Source organism: Ascaphus truei, chromosome 11 (genome assembly GCF_040206685.1).
Source record: "Ascaphus truei isolate aAscTru1 chromosome 11, aAscTru1.hap1, whole genome shotgun sequence".
Lineage (NCBI taxonomy): Eukaryota > Metazoa > Chordata > Amphibia > Anura > Ascaphidae > Ascaphus > Ascaphus truei.
In genome coordinates, this window is record NC_134493.1 from 42,251,658 (window position 1) to 42,271,810 (window position 20,153).

The 20,153-nt window shown below is 55.0% G+C and overlaps 1 protein-coding gene across 5 annotated transcripts in view; it reads left to right on the forward strand.

The window, feature by feature from the left end:
* The window catches only part of RAI1 (retinoic acid induced 1), a 137,129-nt gene that overhangs the window by 41,790 nt on the left and 75,186 nt on the right, over positions 1-20,153 (forward strand). The window contains exon 3 of one of the 5 annotated variants that reach the window (XM_075565864.1): positions 19,223-19,288. The exons of 3 other annotated variants lie outside the window; for them this stretch is intronic. The gene's annotated coding sequence lies outside the window, so the exon portion shown is untranslated. Of the gene's footprint in view, positions 1-19,222; positions 19,289-19,324; positions 19,572-20,153 lie in introns of those variants that run through there. One more of the 5 variants, XM_075565867.1, reaches the window with a different exon arrangement.

Consider the following 20,153-nt stretch of genomic DNA (forward strand, 5'->3'; position numbering starts at 1 on the left):
TGTCACACGCACACAGCTCTTCTCCTGGTATATGGATGGGACAGGGGGACGTGTCACACACACACAGCTCTTCTCCTGGTATATGGATGGGACAGGGGGACGTGTTACACGCACACAGCTCTTCTCCTGGTATATGGTTTGGGCAGGGGGACGTGTCACACGCACACAGCTCTTCTCCTGGTATATGGATGGGACAGGGGGACGTCACACACACACAGCTCTTCTCCTGGTATATGGTTGGGGCAGGGGGACGTCACACACACACACAGCTCTTCTCCTGGTATATGGATGGGACAGGGGGACGTCACACACACACAGCTCTTCTCCTGGTATATGGATGGGGCAGGGGGACGTCACACACACACAGCTCTTCTCCTGGTATATGGATGGGGCAGGGGGACGTCACACACACACACACACACACACACACAGCTCTTCTCCTGGTATATGGATGGGACAGGGGGACGTCACACACACACACAGCTCTTCTCCTGGTATATGGATGGGACAGGGGGACGTCACACACACACAGCTCTTCTCCTGGTATATGGATGGGGCAGGGGGACGTCACACACACACACACACACACACACACAGCTCTTCTCCTGGTATATGGATGGGACAGGGGGACGTCACACACACACACAGCTCTTCTCCTGGTATATGGATGGGACAGGGGGACGTCACACACACAGCTCTTCTCCTGGTATATGGATGGGACAGGGGGACGTCACACACACACACAGCTCTTCTCCTGGTATATGGATGGGGCAGGGGGACGTCACACACACACACAGCTCTTCTCCTGGTATATGGATGGGGCAGGGGGACGTCACACACACACACAGCTCTTCTCCTGGTATATGGATGGGACAGGGGGACGTGTCGCACACACACAGCTCTTCTCCTGGTATTTGGATGGGACAGGGGGACGTCACACACACACAGCTCTTCTCCTGGTATATGGATGGGGCAGGGGGACGTCACACACACACACACAGCTCTTCTCCTGGTATATGGATGGGGCAGGGGGACGTCACACACACACAGCTCTTCTCCTGGTATATGGATGGGGCAGGGGGACGTGTCACACGCACACAGCTCTTCTCCTGGTATATGGTTGGGGCAGGGGGACGTGTCACACGCACACAGCTCTTCTCCTGGTATATGGATGGGACAGGGGGACGTCACACACACACAGCTCTTCTCCTGGTATATGGTTGGGGCAGCGGGACGTGTCCCACGCACACAGCTCTTCTCCTGGTATATGGATGGGACAGGGGGACGTCACACACACACAGCTCTTCTCCTGGTATATGGTTGGGGCAGGGGGACGTCACACACACACACAGCTCTTCTCCTGGTATATGGATGGGACAGGGGGACGTCACACACACACAGCTCTTCTCCTGGTATATGGATGGGGCAGGGGGACGTCACACACACACAGCTCTTCTCCTGGTATATGGATGGGGCAGGGGGACGTCACACACACACACACACACACACACACAGCTCTTCTCCTGGTATATGGATGGGACAGGGGGACGTCACACACACACACAGCTCTTCTCCTGGTATATGGATGGGACAGGGGGACGTCACACACACACAGCTCTTCTCCTGGTATATGGATGGGGCAGGGGGACGTCACACACACACACACACACACACAGCTCTTCTCCTGGTATATGGATGGGACAGGGGGACGTCACACACACACACAGCTCTTCTCCTGGTATATGGATGGGACAGGGGGACGTCACACACACAGCTCTTCTCCTGGTATATGGATGGGACAGGGGGACGTCACACACACACACAGCTCTTCTCCTGGTATATGGATGGGGCAGGGGGACGTCACACACACACACAGCTCTTCTCCTGGTATATGGATGGGGCAGGGGGACGTCACACACACACACAGCTCTTCTCCTGGTATATGGATGGGACAGGGGGACGTGTCGCACACACACAGCTCTTCTCCTGGTATTTGGATGGGACAGGGGGACGTCACACACACACAGCTCTTCTCCTGGTATATGGATGGGGCAGGGGGACGTCACACACACACACACAGCTCTTCTCCTGGTATATGGATGGGGCAGGGGGACGTCACACACACACAGCTCTTCTCCTGGTATATGGATGGGGCAGGGGGACGTGTCACACGCACACAGCTCTTCTCCTGGTATATGGTTGGGGCAGGGGGACGTGTCACACGCACACAGCTCTTCTCCTGGTATATGGATGGGACAGGGGGACGTCACACACACACAGCTCTTCTCCTGGTATATGGTTGGGGCAGCGGGACGTGTCCCACGCACACAGCTCTTCTCCTGGTATATGGATGGGACAGGGGGACGTCACACACGCACACAGGTCTTCTCCTGGTATATGGATGGGGCAGGGGGACGTGTCACACACACACAGCTCTTCTCCTGGTATATGGATGGGACAGGGGGACATGTCACACGCACACAGCTCTTCTCCTGGTATATGGATGGGACAGGGGGACGTATCACACACACACAGCTCTTCTCCTGGTATATGGTTGGGGCAACGGGACGTGTCACACACACACAGCTCTTCTCCTGGTATATGGATGGGACAGGGGGACGTGTCACACACACACAGCTCTTCTCCTGGTATATGGATGGGACAGGGGGACGTCACACACACAGCTCTTCTCCTGGTATATGGATGGGGCAGGGGGACATGTCACACGCACTCAGCTCTTCTCCTGGTATATGGATGGGACAGGGGGACGTGTCACACACACACAGCTCTTCTCCTGGTATATGGATGGGGCAGGGGGACGTGTCACACACACACAGCTCTTCTCGTGGTATATGGATGGGACAGGGGGACGTCATACGCACACAGCTCTTCTCGTGGTATATGGATGGGACAGGGGGATGTGTCACACACACACACAGCTCTTCTCCTGGTATATGGATGGGACGGGGACGTGTCACACGCACACAGCTCTTCTCCTGGTATATGGATGGGACAGGGGGACGTCACACGCATCACAGCTCTTCTCCTGGTATATAGATGGGACAGGGGGACGTGTCGCACACACACAGCTCTTCTCCTGGTATTTGGATGGGACAGGGGGACGTCACACACACACACACACAGCTCTTCTCCTGGTATATGGATGGGGCAGGGGGACGTCACACACACACAGCTCTTCTCCTGGTATATGGATGGGGCAGGGGGACGTGTCACACGCACACAGCTCTTCTCCTGGTATATGGTTGGGGCAGGGGGACGTGTCACACGCACACAGCTCTTCTCCTGGTATATGGATGGGACAGGGGGACGTCACACACACACAGCTCTTCTCCTGGTATATGGTTGGGGCAGCGGGACGTGTCCCACGCACACAGCTCTTCTCCTGGTATATGGATGGGACAGGGGGACGTCACACACGCACACAGGTCTTCTCCTGGTATATGGATGGGGCAGGGGGACGTGTCACACACACACAGCTCTTCTCCTGGTATATGGATGGGACAGGGGGACATGTCACACACACACAGCTCTTCTCCTGGTATATGGATGGGACAGGGGGACGTGTCACACGCACACAGCTCTTCTCCTGGTATATGGTTGGGGCAGGGGGACGTGTCACACACACACAGCTCTTCTCCTGGTATATGGATGTGGCAGGGGGACGTGTCACACACACACAGCTCTTCTCCTGGTATATGGATGGGACAGGGGGACATGTCACACGCACACAGCTCTTCTCCTGGTATATGGATGGGACAGGGGGACGTGTCACACACACACAGCTCTTCTCCTGGTATATGGTTGGGGCAACGGGACGTGTCACACACACACAGCTCTTCTCCTGGTATATGGATGGGACAGGGGGACGTGTCACACACACACAGCTCTTCTCCTGGTATATGGATGGGACAGGGGGACGTCACACACACAGCTCTTCTCCTGGTATATGGATGGGGCAGGGGGACGTGTCACACACACACAGCTCTTCTCCTGGTATATGGATGGGACAGGGGGACGTCACACGCACACAGCTCTTCTCCTGGTATATGGATGGGACAGGGGGACGTCATACGCACACAGCTCTTCTCGTGGTATATGGATGGGACAGGGGGATGTGTCACACACACACACAGCTCTTCTCCTGGTATATGGATGGGACGGGGACGTGTCACACGCACACAGCTCTTCTCCTGGTATTTGGATGGGACAGGGGGACGTCACACACACACACACACAGCTCTTCTCCTGGTATATGGATGGGGCAGGGGGACGTCACACACACACAGCTCTTCTCCTGGTATATGGATGGGGCAGGGGGACGTGTCACACGCACACAGCTCTTCTCCTGGTATATGGTTGGGGCAGGGGGACGTGTCACACGCACACAGCTCTTCTCCTGGTATATGGATGGGACAGGGGGACGTCACACACACACAGCTCTTCTCCTGGTATATGGTTGGGGCAGCGGGACGTGTCCCACGCACACAGCTCTTCTCCTGGTATATGGATGGGACAGGGGGACGTCACACACGCACACAGGTCTTCTCCTGGTATATGGATGGGGCAGGGGGACGTGTCACACACACACAGCTCTTCTCCTGGTATATGGATGGGACAGGGGGACATGTCACACACACACAGCTCTTCTCCTGGTATATGGATGGGACAGGGGGACGTGTCACACGCACACAGCTCTTCTCCTGGTATATGGTTGGGGCAGGGGGACGTGTCACACACACACAGCTCTTCTCCTGGTATATGGATGGGGCAGGGGGACGTGTCACACACACACAGCTCTTCTCCTGGTATATGGATGGGACAGGGGGACATGTCACACGCACACAGCTCTTCTCCTGGTATATGGATGGGACAGGGGGACGTGTCACACACACACAGCTCTTCTCCTGGTATATGGTTGGGGCAACGGGACGTGTCACACACACACAGCTCTTCTCCTGGTATATGGATGGGACAGGGGGACGTGTCACACACACACAGCTCTTCTCCTGGTATATGGATGGGACAGGGGGACGTCACACACACAGCTCTTCTCCTGGTATATGGATGGGGCAGGGGGACGTGTCACACACACACAGCTCTTCTCCTGGTATATGGATGGGACAGGGGGACGTCACACGCACACAGCTCTTCTCCTGGTATATGGATGGGACAGGGGGACGTCATACGCACACAGCTCTTCTCGTGGTATATGGATGGGACAGGGGGATGTGTCACACACACACACAGCTCTTCTCCTGGTATATGGATGGGACGGGGACGTGTCACACGCACACAGCTCTTCTCCTGGTATATGGATGGGACAGGGGGACGTCACACGCATCACAGCTCTTCTCCTGGTATATAGATGGGACAGGGGGACGTGTCGCACACACACAGCTCTTCTCCTGGTATTTGGATGGGACAGGGGGACGTCACACACACACAGCTCTTCTCCTGGTATATGGATGGGGCAGGGGGACGTCACACACACACACACACAGCTCTTCTCCTGGTATATGGATGGGGCAGGGGGACGTCACACACACACAGCTCTTCTCCTGGTATATGGATGGGGCAGGGGGACGTGTCACACGCACACAGCTCTTCTCCTGGTATATGGTTGGGGCAGGGGGACGTGTCACACGCACACAGCTCTTCTCCTGGTATATGGATGGGACAGGGGGACGTCACACACACACAGCTCTTCTCCTGGTATATGGTTGGGGCAGCAGGACGTGTCCCACGCACACAGCTCTTCTCCTGGTATATGGATGGGACAGGGGGACGTCACACACGCACACAGGTCTTCTCCTGGTATATGGATGGGGCAGGGGGACGTGTCACACACACACAGCTCTTCTCCTGGTATATGGATGGGACAGGGGGACATGTCACACACACACAGCTCTTCTCCTGGTATATGGATGGGACAGGGGGACGTGTCACACGCACACAGCTCTTCTCCTGGTATATGGTTGGGGCAGGGGGACGTGTCACACACACACAGCTCTTCTCCTGGTATATGGATGGGGCAGGGGGACGTGTCACACACACACAGCTCTTCTCCTGGTATATGGATGGGACAGGGGGACATGTCACACGCACACAGCTCTTCTCCTGGTATATGGATGGGACAGGGGGACGTGTCACACACACACAGCTCTTCTCCTGGTATATGGTTGGGGCAACGGGACGTGTCACACACACACAGCTCTTCTCCTGGTATATGGATGGGACAGGGGGACGTGTCACACACACACAGCTCTTCTCCTGGTATATGGATGGGACAGGGGGACGTCACACACACAGCTCTTCTCCTGGTATATGGATGGGGCAGGGGGACATGTCACACGCACTCAGCTCTTCTCCTGGTATATGGATGGGACAGGGGGACGTGTCACACACACACAGCTCTTCTCCTGGTATATGGATGGGGCAGGGGGACGTGTCACACACACACAGCTCTTCTCCTGGTATATGGATGGGACAGGGGGACGTCACACGCACACAGCTCTTCTCCTGGTATATGGATGGGACAGGGGGACGTCATACGCACACAGCTCTTCTCCTGGTATATGGATGGGACAGGGGGATGTGTCACACACACACACAGCTCTTCTCCTGGTATATGGATGGGACGGGGACGTGTCACACGCACACAGCTCTTCTCCTGGTATATGGATGGGACAGGGGGACGTCACACGCATCACAGCTCTTCTCCTGGTATATAGATGGGACAGGGGGACGTCACACACGCACACAGCTCTTCTCCTGGTATATGGATGGGGCAGGGGGACGTGTCACACACACACAGCTCTTCTCCTGGTATATGGATGGGGCAGGGGGACGTCACACACACACACAGCTCTTCTCCTGGTATTTGGATGGGACAGGGGGACGTCACACACACACACACACACAGCTCTTCTCCTGGTATATGGATAGGACAGGGGGACGTCACACACAGCTCTTCTCCTGGTATATGGATGGGACAGGGGGACGTGTCACACGCACACAGCTCTTCTCCTGGTATATGGTTGGGGCAGGGGGACGTCACACACGCACACAGCTCTTCTCCTGGTATATGGATGGGGCAGGGGGACGTGTCACACACACACAGCTCTTCTCCTGGTATATGGATGGGACAGGGGGACATGTCACACACACACAGCTCTTCTCCTGGTATATGGATGGGACAGGGGGACGTGTCACACGCACACAGCTCTTCTCCTGGTATATGGTTGGGGCAGGGGGACGTGTCACACACACACAGCTCTTCTCCTGGTATATGGATGGGGCAGGGGGACGTGTCACACACACACAGCTCTTCTCCTGGTATATGGATGGGACAGGGGGACATGTCACACGCACACAGCTCTTCTCCTGGTATATGGATGGGACAGGGGGACGTGTCACACACACACAGCTCTTCTCCTGGTATATGGTTGGGGCAACGGGACGTGTCACACACACACAGCTCTTCTCCTGGTATATGGATGGGACAGGGGGACGTCACACACACAGCTCTTCTCCTGGTATATGGATGGGGCAGGGGGACATGTCACACGCACTCAGCTCTTCTCCTGGTATATGGATGGGGAAGGGACGTGTCACACGCACACAGCTCTTCTCCTGGTATATGGATGGGACAGGGGGACGTCACACGCATCACAGCTCTTCTCCTGGTATATAGATGGGACAGGGGGACGTCACACACGCACACAGCTCTTCTCCTGGTATATGGATGGGGCAGGGGGACGTGTCACACACACACAGCTCTTCTCCTGGTATATGGATGGGACAGGGGGACGTCACACACACACACAGCTCTTCTCCTGGTATTTGGATGGGACAGGGGGACGTCACACACACACACACACAGCTCTTCTCCTGGTATATGGATAGGACAGGGGGACGTCACACACAGCTCTTCTCCTGGTATATGGATGGGGCAGGGGGACGTGTCACACACGCACACAGCTCTTCTCCTGGTATATGGATGGGACAGGGGGACGTCACATGCACACAGCTCTTCTCCTGGTATATGGATGGGGCAGGGGGACGTCACACACACACAGCTCTTCTCCTGGTATATGGATGGGACAGGGGGACGTCACACACACACAGCTCTTCTCCTGGTATATGGATGGGACAGGGGGACGTCACACACGCACACAGCTCTTCTCCTGGTATATGGATGGGACAGGGGGACGTCACACACACAGCTCTTCTCCTGGTATATGGATGGGGCAGGGGGACGTGTCACACACACACAGCTCTTCTCCTGGTATATGGATGGGGCAGGGGGACGTGTCACACACACACAGCTCTTCTCCTGGTATATGGATGGGACAGGGGGACGTGTCACACGCACACAGCTCTTCTCCTGGTATATGGATGGGACAGGGGGACGTGTCACACGCACACAGCTCTTCTCCTGGTATATGGATGGGACAGGGGGACATGTCACACGCACACAGCTCTTCTCCTGGTATATGGATGGGACAGGGGGACGTGTCACACACACACAGCTCTTCTCCTGGTATATGGTTGGGGCAGGGGGACGTCACACGCACACAGCTCTTCTCCTGGTATTTGGATGGGACAGGGGGACGTCACACACACACACACACAGCTCTTCTCCTGGTATATGGATGGGGCAGGGGGACGTCACACGCACACAGCTCTTCTCCTGGTATATGGATGGGACAGGGGGACGTCACACGCACACAGCTCTTCTCCTGGTATATGGATGGGACAGGGGGACGTCACACACACACACAGCTCTTCTCCTGGTATTTGGATGGGACAGGGGGACGTCACACACACACAGCTCTTCTCCTGGTATATGGATGGGGCAGGGGGACGTGTCACACGCACACAGCTCTTCTCCTGGTATATGGTTGGGGCAGGGGGACGTGTCACACACACACAGCTCTTCTCCTGGTATATGGATGGGACAGGGGGACGTGTCACACGCACACAGCTCTTCTCCTGGTATATGGTTGGGGCAGGGGGACGTGTCACACGCACACAGCTCTTCTCCTGGTATATGGATGGGACAGGGGGACGTCACACACACACAGCTCTTCTCCTGGTATATGGATGGGGCAGGTGGACGTGTCACACACACACAGCTCTTCTCCTGGTATATGGATGGGACAGGGGGACATGTCACACACACAGCTCTTCTCCTGGTATATGGATGGGACAGGGGGACGTGTCACACGCACACAGCTCTTCTCCTGGTATATGGTTGGGGCAGGGGGACGTGTCACACACACACAGCTCTTCTCCTGGTATATGGATGGGGCAGGGGGACGTGTCACACACACACAGCTCTTCTCCTGGTATATGGATGGGGCAGGGGGACGTGTCACACACACACAGCTCTTCTCCTGGTATATGGATGGGGCAGGGGGACGTGTCACACGCACACAGCTCTTCTCCTGGTATATGGATGGGACAGGGGGACGTCACACACACACAGCTCTTCTCCTGGTATATGGTTGGGGCAGCGGGACGTGTCACACGCACACAGCTCTTCTCCTGGTATATGGATGGGACAGTGGGACGTCACACACGCACACAGCTCTTCTCCTGGTATATGGATGGGACAGGGGGACGTGTCACACGCACACAGCTCTTCTCCTGGTATATGGTTGGGGCAGGGGGACGTGTCACACACACACAGCTCTTCTCCTGGTATATGGATGGGGCAGGGGGACGTGTCACACACACACAGCTCTTCTCCTGGTATATGGATGGGACAGGGGGACATGTCACACGCACACAGCTCTTCTCCTGGTATATGGATGGGACAGGGGGACGTGTCACACACACACAGCTCTTCTCCTGGTATATGGTTGGGGCAACGGGACGTGTCACACACACACAGCTCTTCTCCTGGTATATGGATGGGACAGGGGGACGTGTCACACACACACAGCTCTTCTCCTGGTATATGGATGGGACAGGGGGACGTCACACACACAGCTCTTCTCCTGGTATATGGATGGGACAGGGGGACGTGTCACACGCACTCAGCTCTTCTCCTGGTATATGGATGGGACAGGGGGACGTGTCACACACACACAGCTCTTCTCCTGGTATATGGATGGGGCAGGGGGACGTGTCACACACACACAGCTCTTCTCCTGGTATATGGATGGGACAGGGGGACGTGTCACACGCACACAGCTCTTCTCCTGGTATATGGATGGGACAGGGGGACGTGTCACACGCACACAGCTCTTCTCCTGGTATATGGATGGGACAGGGGGACATGTCACACGCACACAGCTCTTCTCCTGGTATATGGATGGGACAGGGGGACGTGTCACACACACACAGCTCTTCTCCTGGTATATGGTTGGGGCAGGGGGACGTCACACGCACACAGCTCTTCTCCTGGTATTTGGATGGGACAGGGGGACGTCACACACTCACACACACAGCTCTTCTCCTGGTATATGGATGGGGCAGGGGGACGTCACACACGCACACAGCTCTTCTCCTGGTATTTGGATGGGACAGGGGGACGTCACACACAGCTCTTCTCCTGGTATATGGATGGGGCAGGGGGATGTCACACACGCACACAGCTCTTCTCCTGGTATATGGATGGGACAGGGGGACGTCACACGCACACAGCTCTTCTCCTGGTATATGGATGGGACAGGGGGACGTCACACACACACACAGCTCTTCTCCTGGTATATGGATGGGACAGGGGGACGTCACACACACAGCTCTTCTCCTGGTATATGGATGGGACAGGGGGACGTCACACACAAACACAGCTCTTCTCCTGGTATATGGATGGGACAGGGGGACGTCACACACACAGCTCTTCTCCTGGTATATGGATGGGGCAGGGGGACGTCACACACACACACAGCTCTTCTCCTGGTATATGGATGGGACAGGGGGACGTGTCGCACACACACAGCTCTTCTCCTGGTATTTGGATGGGACAGGGGGACGTCACACACACACACACAGCTCTTCTCCTGGTATATGGATGGGGCAGGGGGACGTCACACACACACACAGCTCTTCTCCTGGTATATGGATGGGGCAGGGGGACGTGTCACACGCACACAGCTCTTCTCCTGGTATATGGTTGGGGCAGGGGGACGTGTCACACACACACACAGCTCTTCTCCTGGTATATGGATGGGACAGGGGGACGTGTCACACGCACACAGCTCTTCTCCTGGTATATGGTTGGGGCAGGGGGACGTCACACGCACACAGCTCTTCTCCTGGTATATGGATGGGACAGGGGGACGTCACACAGCTCTTCTCCTGGTATATGGATGGGACAGGGGGACGTCACACACACAAACAGCTCTTCTCCTGGTATATGGATGGGACAGGGGGACGTCACACACACACACAGCTCTTCTCCTGGTATATGGATGGGACAGGGTGATGTCACACACGCACACAGCTCTTCTCCTGGTATATGGATGGGACAGGGGGACGTCACACACACACAGCTCTTCTCCTGGTATATGGATGGGACAGGGGGACGTCACACACACACACAGCTCTTCTCCTGGTATATGGATGGGACAGGGGGACGTCACACACACACAGCTCTTCTCCTGGTATATGGATGGGACAGGGGGACGTCACACACACGCACACAGCTCTTCTCCTGGTATATGGATGGGACAGGGGGACGTCACACACACAGCTCTTCTCCTGGTATATGGATGGGACAGGGGGACGTCACACACGCACACAGCTCTTCTCCTGGTATATGGATGGGACAGGGGGACGTCACACACACACAGCTCTTCTCCTGGTATATGGATGGGACAGGGGGACGTCACACACACACAGCTCTTCTCCTGGTATATGGATGGGACAGGGGGACGTCACACGCACACAGCTCTTCTCCTGGTATATGGATGGGACAGGGGGACGTGTCACACACACACACAGCTCTTCTCCTGGTATATGGATGGGACAGGGGGACGTGTCACACGCACACAGCTCTTCTCCTGGTATATGGATGGGACAGGGGGACGTGTCACACGCACAGCTCTTCTCCTGGTATATGGATGGGACAGGGGGAAGTCACACGCACACAGCTCTTCTCCTGGTATATGGATGGGACAGGGGGACGCCACACGCACACAGCTCTTCTCCTGGTATATGGATGGGACAGGGGGACGTCACACACGCACACAGCTCTTCTCCTGGTATATGGATGGGACAGGGGGACGTCACACAGCTCTTCTCCTGGTATATGGATGGGACAGGGGGACGTCACACACACACACAGCTCTTCTCCTGGTATATGGATGGGGCAGGGGGACGTGTTACACACAGCTCTTCTCCTGGTATATGGATGGGACAGGGGGACGTCACACGCACACAGCTCTTCTCCTGGTATATGGATGGGGCAGGGGGACGTCACACACGCACACAGCTCTTCTCCTGGTATATGGATGGGACAGGGGGACGTCACACAGCTCTTCTCCTGGTATATGGATGGGACAGGGGGACGTCACACGCACACAGCTCTTCTCCTGGTATATGGATGGGGCAGGGGGACGTCACACACACACACAGCTCTTCTCCTGGTATATGGATGGGGCAGGGGGACGTCACACATACACACAGCTCTTCTCCTGCTATATGGATGGGGCAGGGGGACGTGTCACACACACACACAGCTCTTCTCCTGGTATATGGATGGGACAGGGGGACGTCACACACAAACACAGCTCTTCTCCTGGTATATGGATGGGACAGGGGGACGTCACACACACAGCTCTTCTCCTGGTATATGGATGGGGCAGGGGGACGTCACACACACACACAGCTCTTCTCCTGGTATATGGATGGGACAGGGGGACGTGTCGCACACACACAGCTCTTCTCCTGGTATTTGGATGGGACAGGGGGACGTCACACACACACACACAGCTCTTCTCCTGGTATATGGATGGGGCAGGGGGACGTCACACACACACACAGCTCTTCTCCTGGTATATGGATGGGGCAGGGGGACGTGTCACACGCACACAGCTCTTCTCCTGGTATATGGTTGGGGCAGGGGGACGTGTCACACACACACACAGCTCTTCTCCTGGTATATGGATGGGACAGGGGGACGTGTCACACGCACACAGCTCTTCTCCTGGTATATGGTTGGGGCAGGGGGACGTCACACGCACACAGCTCTTCTCCTGGTATATGGATGGGACAGGGGGACGTCACACAGCTCTTCTCCTGGTATATGGATGGGACAGGGGGACGTCACACACACAAACAGCTCTTCTCCTGGTATATGGATGGGACAGGGGGACGTCACACACACACACAGCTCTTCTCCTGGTATATGGATGGGACAGGGTGATGTCACACACGCACACAGCTCTTCTCCTGGTATATGGATGGGACAGGGGGACGTCACACACACACAGCTCTTCTCCTGGTATATGGATGGGACAGGGGGACGTCACACACACACACAGCTCTTCTCCTGGTATATGGATGGGACAGGGGGACGTCACACACACACAGCTCTTCTCCTGGTATATGGATGGGACAGGGGGACGTCACACACACGCACACAGCTCTTCTCCTGGTATATGGATGGGACAGGGGGACGTCACACACACAGCTCTTCTCCTGGTATATGGATGGGACAGGGGGACGTCACACACGCACACAGCTCTTCTCCTGGTATATGGATGGGACAGGGGGACGTCACACACACACAGCTCTTCTCCTGGTATATGGATGGGACAGGGGGACGTCACACACACACAGCTCTTCTCCTGGTATATGGATGGGACAGGGGGACGTCACACGCACACAGCTCTTCTCCTGGTATATGGATGGGACAGGGGGACGTGTCACACACACACACAGCTCTTCTCCTGGTATATGGATGGGACAGGGGGACGTGTCACACGCACACAGCTCTTCTCCTGGTATATGGATGGGACAGGGGGACGTGTCACACGCACAGCTCTTCTCCTGGTATATGGATGGGACAGGGGGAAGTCACACGCACACAGCTCTTCTCCTGGTATATGGATGGGACAGGGGGACGTCACACGCACACAGCTCTTCTCCTGGTATATGGATGGGACAGGGGGACGTCACACACGCACACAGCTCTTCTCCTGGTATATGGATGGGACAGGGGGACGTCACACAGCTCTTCTCCTGGTATATGGATGGGACAGGGGGACGTCACACACACACACAGCTCTTCTCCTGGTATATGGATGGGGCAGGGGGACGTGTTACACACAGCTCTTCTCCTGGTATATGGATGGGACAGGGGGACGTCACACGCACACAGCTCTTCTCCTGGTATATGGATGGGGCAGGGGGACGTCACACACGCACACAGCTCTTCTCCTGGTATATGGATGGGACAGGGGGACGTCACACAGCTCTTCTCCTGGTATATGGATGGGACAGGGGGACGTCACACGCACACAGCTCTTCTCCTGGTATATGGATGGGGCAGGGGGACGTCACACACACACACAGCTCTTCTCCTGGTATATGGATGGGGCAGGGGGACGTCACACATACACACAGCTCTTCTCCTGCTATATGGATGGGGCAGGGGGACGTGTCACACACACACACAGCTCTTCTCCTGGTATATGGATGGGACAGGGGGACGTCACACGCACACACAGCTCTTCTCCTGGTATATGGATGGGACAGGGGGACGTCACACACGCACACAGCTCTTCTCCTGGTATATGGATGGGGCAGGGGGACGTGTCACACACACACACAGCTCTTCTCCTGGTATATTGATGGTGCAGGGGGACGTCACACGCACACACAGCTCTTCTCCTGGTATATGGATGGGGCAGGGGGACGTCACACACGCACACAACTCTTCTCCTGGTATATGGATGTGACAGGGGGACGTCACACGCACACACACAGCTCCTCTCCTGGTATATGGATGGGACAGGGGGACGTGTCACACGCACACAGCTCTTCTCCTGGTATATGGATGGGACAGAGGGACGTCACACACACACACACACACAGCTCTTCTCCTGGTATATGGATGGGACAGGGGGACGTCACACGCACACACACACAGCTCCTCTCCTGGTATATGGATGGGACAGGGGGACGTGTCACACGCACACAGCTCTTCTCCTGGTATATGGATGGGACAGGGGGACGTCACACACACACACAGCTCTCCTCCTCCCCCTCTCTCCCCCCCCCCCCCCGTGATATACATTTACCAATGATGTCTCATGACAGTTACCAATTCCTTCCTGACCCCGGTAATGGCGATCCGATTTCTCCCTTCCTTTATTTACTTATTTCGGTCCGCCCTGGTTACTTGTTCTGTGACTTCACTATCTAATGCGGTGGTTCTGAATTCCAGTCCACAGACTCCACACATGTCAGGTTTTAAGGATATCCCTGCTTCAGCACAGGTGGCTCCATCAGCCCCTGCTTCAGCACAGGTAGCTCCATCATCCCCTGCTTCAGCACAGGTGTTCTATCAGCCCATACTTCAGCACTGGTGGCTCCATCAGCCCCTACTTCAGCACAGGTGGCTCCATCAGCCCCTGCTTCAGCACAGGTGGCTCCAGCCCCTGCTTCAGCACAGGTGGCTCCATCAGCCCCTGCTTCAGCAAAGGTGGCTCCATCAGCCCCTGCTTCAGCACAGGTGGCGCCATCAGCCCCTGCTTCAGCACAGGTGGCGCCATCAGCCCCTGCTTCAGCACAGGTGGCTCAATCACTGCTTGATAAACTGGGATATCCCAAAAACCTGACCTTTTGGGGGTGTATTGAGGACTGGCGTTGAGAACTCTTGCTGTAATGATTAAAGATGTGACCATAACCACGTGTGCAATCCGAGCACTTCACCCCCCAGTGATTTCCTGCACCATTGTGACAGTCCCGGGGAGATGTAAATCCCCAGACTCACTGTGACCTCCCTGGGAACCGTATCCGCCGGCCAGAGCCGTCTCCGGGGAATCCATCATTGTTCTTCAGCGCCCTGTCACATTAAACAAGGCCCCGCTCCCTCCTGCACAGGAATTCACTTCCCTAGTGCCTGGTGGGGTACACTGTCTCTCAAAGAGTTAATCCTCCCCTTCCAGCTGGCTAGTGCACGGCAGGAACAGAAGGGGTTAATTTCTCCTTTGCATCTGGCCTAGAGCTGAATACATTTAATACAGCAGTGCCAAGTTCATACAGTGCATATCTGTCACAAGAGGTGATACAATGTTGATACACAAAACAATGCATTCATTCTAGCTTAGAAGGGGGCATGTGGTCCCCCCGCCCTTCCCCCCCCCCCTCCCCCCCCCCATACGGCCCCCTTCAGAAGGCCAGGTCTGTCATCACAGATCCTGTGCGAGGCAGGATAGGGTTACATGTGTTGTGCAGACGGGTTTGGCTCGGATACGCTGCACCGCTCCCTAACCACACGCGGAATGGAAATGAATCCAGGGTCTGTGCTCTGTGTCAGCGCTGATCCTGCAGTCCTGAGAGCCCAGAGCCGGCGCAGAACAATGGGACCGCCGGTGAGACGGCGGGCACGCAGCGGCATTACCGACCTCGGGGCCAGCTGTGTGTGTGTCACTGTCTGTCACGGCGGAGGCGCGGGACACTTCCAAACACGCTGTATGACTTCGGGAATTGATGCGTGTAAATCCGTCAGAGCCAGACCGCGCTGCAGCACATTACTGCTCAATAATTAGGAAGCGTTGGCTTTCCCCGGAGAGGAATGAATGTATAATGTAATAAGGCACTCAGACGCAGAGAGCACCATGATGCAATAAGGCGCCTATAGAGAACCATGATGCAATAAGGCGCTTATAGGGCGCCAGGAAGCAATAAGGCGCTTATAGAGAACCATGATGCAATAAGGCGCTTATAGAGAGCCATGATGCAATAAGGCGCTTATAGAGAGCCATGATGCAATAAGGCACTTATAGTTATAGGACGCCATGATGCAATAAGGACATCACGGTTTGATTAGAGTTGGGTTACCATAATGCAGTACGGTAAAGTATTCAGTCCTGTGGGTTATCATAATCCATCCGACACCCCGCGTTTGGGTTACAATGTAACAAGACACGGAGGAGACATTGTTTCCCATTGCCCTGCCAGCAAAATTACTATCGCTCTCAGAACGGGATTCTCCCCCCATCCCCATGACGCTGGGTGGGCCTAGTGGGGTTTGTGTGCCCTTCAAATTCTATGTTAGTATTTTGGCCACTCTCCAAGCATCCTCCCCTCCTCTGCCCACTCGGGGATACCCTGCTCACTTGGGGGATACTCTGCCCACTCGGGGATACTCTGCCCACTCGGGGATACCCTGCCCACTCGGGGATACCCTGCCCACCTCTCTCCAGTGTCTCTGTGAAATCTGGACTTATACCGTGGCCTGATCTTCAGAGGAACCTTTTGAAGAATCCTCTTTCTTCATGATAACAAAGTATTCACTGACAGACCGTTTCCATGGGGCGTCTGACTGTCCTTGATTAAGGGTTCTGCAAGTCCACCCACTCCCACAGAGCCGCTGCAAAGGGAAGCGCTCAGCCATGCAACACCTCCTCAGTCCTTTCGAACACTTGCTTAAAAAAAAACCCACTTTACACGTTTAACCGTTGTGCACAATTGAGACCCCCCCCAGCACAAATCCGGGGTACACTACGATGCACCCTACGTTCTGTTTTCATTATGGGCGTACTGCTCGGTGGGGGAAGAAATTCCAAGATTAGTAGAAAGTGGGGTGACTTTCCAAACGCATTCCATGGAAATCATTTGACTTCAACCTTTCTCCATCACAGAAAACAGCGTGAGGGTTTTACAATGAAGCCTGTGATCTGTGAGGCTTGTTTGGTTTCCGACAGAAAGCATTGTGCAGCTGAGCACTGGGGGGTTTTTTTTACCCACAGTTCACAACACATATTTTCATTCTGCCCTATCCGCCCCCCACCCCACCCCCAGAAAACCCTGCTTCTCATCAGTAAGCAAGGAAGGGGTTAAGCATCTCACTAAGTTATCTTATGACCCTTAATAAAAAAAGGTCCCCAGAAAAAACTAATCTGAATCTGATCCCAATCCCTTGACTCTGGGGTTCTCAACTCCAGCCCTTGAGACAACCCCCCCCCCCCCCTGCAACAGGTCACGTTTTAAGGCTTCACTGATTGAGCCACCTGTGCTGAAGCTGGGATAACCTGAAAACTTGACCTGTTGGGGAGGGGGGGGGGGAGTCTTGAAGGCAGGAGTGAAGAGCCCCTGCCCTAACCTGGTACCGTGAGATCGGCCGATACCCACCCGCCACGTGATAAGCAGCGGAGAACCTCGCACTGCCAACCACCAGCCGGAGGAGGCCACCGAATCTGGCAACGACCTCCGGCACTCTGACAAAATGCCAAATTGTTTCCGACCCCCTCCCCCTATAACGGGCATCATGCCCAACATGCCAGTCTGTTACTTGGACCCTTCTGTTGGTAAAACGGGGCGTGCGATGAATGGGGTTTCTGGAGAGCAGGCCGGGTATTGGTGGTTACGTGGTGACTGGTCCCCCCCCGCCATCCTGCGGGTGACCTTGGATGAGTTAATGACTGAGAGAATTTGGGATGTTTTATTGATGTGGAGCAGGGGGGAAGAAGCGCGATTAGAGCAGGATGAACGCAGCCTCCTCTCTCGCTCTCTCGCTCGCTCGCTCTCTCCTGAGGATTCCAAGCAAAGAGCAGATCTCTCCATCTCTCCCTGACCCCTCACGCTGGCATTTCAACGCTCTGCGCGCCTCTTGATTGCTATTCCTGGCACAAACAAGCCGAGTCACACGCTGCAACGTGCACATCACACAGGAGTGGGGAGCAACGCCACCTACACCCCAAACAAAGGATGCAGTGCCAGCAGCGTCTCTGCACATCCAAGCCCGCGACCTGATGTCTCAATAGACACTGTCAATGACCTCCCTCCCCCCTCCTCTCTCTCTCCTCCCCACTCTGCTGTCTGTTCTCACACCCCCTCCTACCTCTACATTTCCAGGCTGGATGCTACAGCGGCCGTTCCTAATTACCTTTTTATCCCCAGCGGTTTGGGAATGATCGCTGCTGAGGATCTTTGAAGGGTTGCTGAGGAGGAGGAGGAGGAGGAGGGGGAGAAAAAGCCTAGGAATTGGGACCATTTCTCACATTTATTTTTTCCAAAGGACATAACCTGGTCACTTGTGGGAGAGAGAAGAGAGAGAGAGAGGAGCTGGACAAAACCATTCCAGGTATCAACCTATCTTTGTGCTTCTTCTGCAATCCGTCCAGTATTCTGTGACACGCCTCCCAGCGCTGAGGGGGTTAATCCCGCTGCTGCCAGCGATGCTGCACAACACTGCCCCCCCCCCCGGCAGTGAAGGGGTTAAATTGGGTCTAGCTCCCTAGCGCCCGACCATACATTCATACGGCAGATCAGTCTTTATCTTCCCTGTGAATCACTTGGCTGCTGTGAGACTGGGTGACTGAGGCTCTGCTATGAGCTGTGCAGGGATTCAGGTGTACAGTCTGCAGGTACCTGTCTGTGTGTGTGTCTCTGTGTGTGTGTCTCTGTGTGTGTCTGTGTGTGTGTGTGTGTCTGTATGTGTGTGTCTGTGTGTGTCTCTGCGTGTGTGTCTCTGTGTGTGTCTGTGTGTGTGTGTGTGTGTGTCTGTATGTGTGTGTCTGTGTGTGTCTGCGCGTGTGTCTGTGTGTCTGTGTGTGTCTGTGCATGTGTATAATATATACATGTGCACATGATGTTATTTATGCGTAGTTACATGTATACATAGATATTTATAAACGTGTACATTTCCATGTGTATGCTAACGTGCGTATTACGGTATATTATTTACGTGTGTCTGTGTGTGTGTGTCTGTGTGTGTGTGTCTGTGTGTGTGTCTGTGTGTGTGTCTGTGTGTGTGTCTGTGTGTGTGTCTGTGCATGTGTATAATATATACATGTGCACATGATGTTATTTATGCGTAGTTACATGTATACATAGATATTTATAAACGTGTACATTTCCATGTGTATGCTAACGTGCGTATTACGGTATATTATTTACGTGTGTCTCTGTGTGTGTGTCTGTGTGTGTGTCTGTGTGTGTGTCTGTGT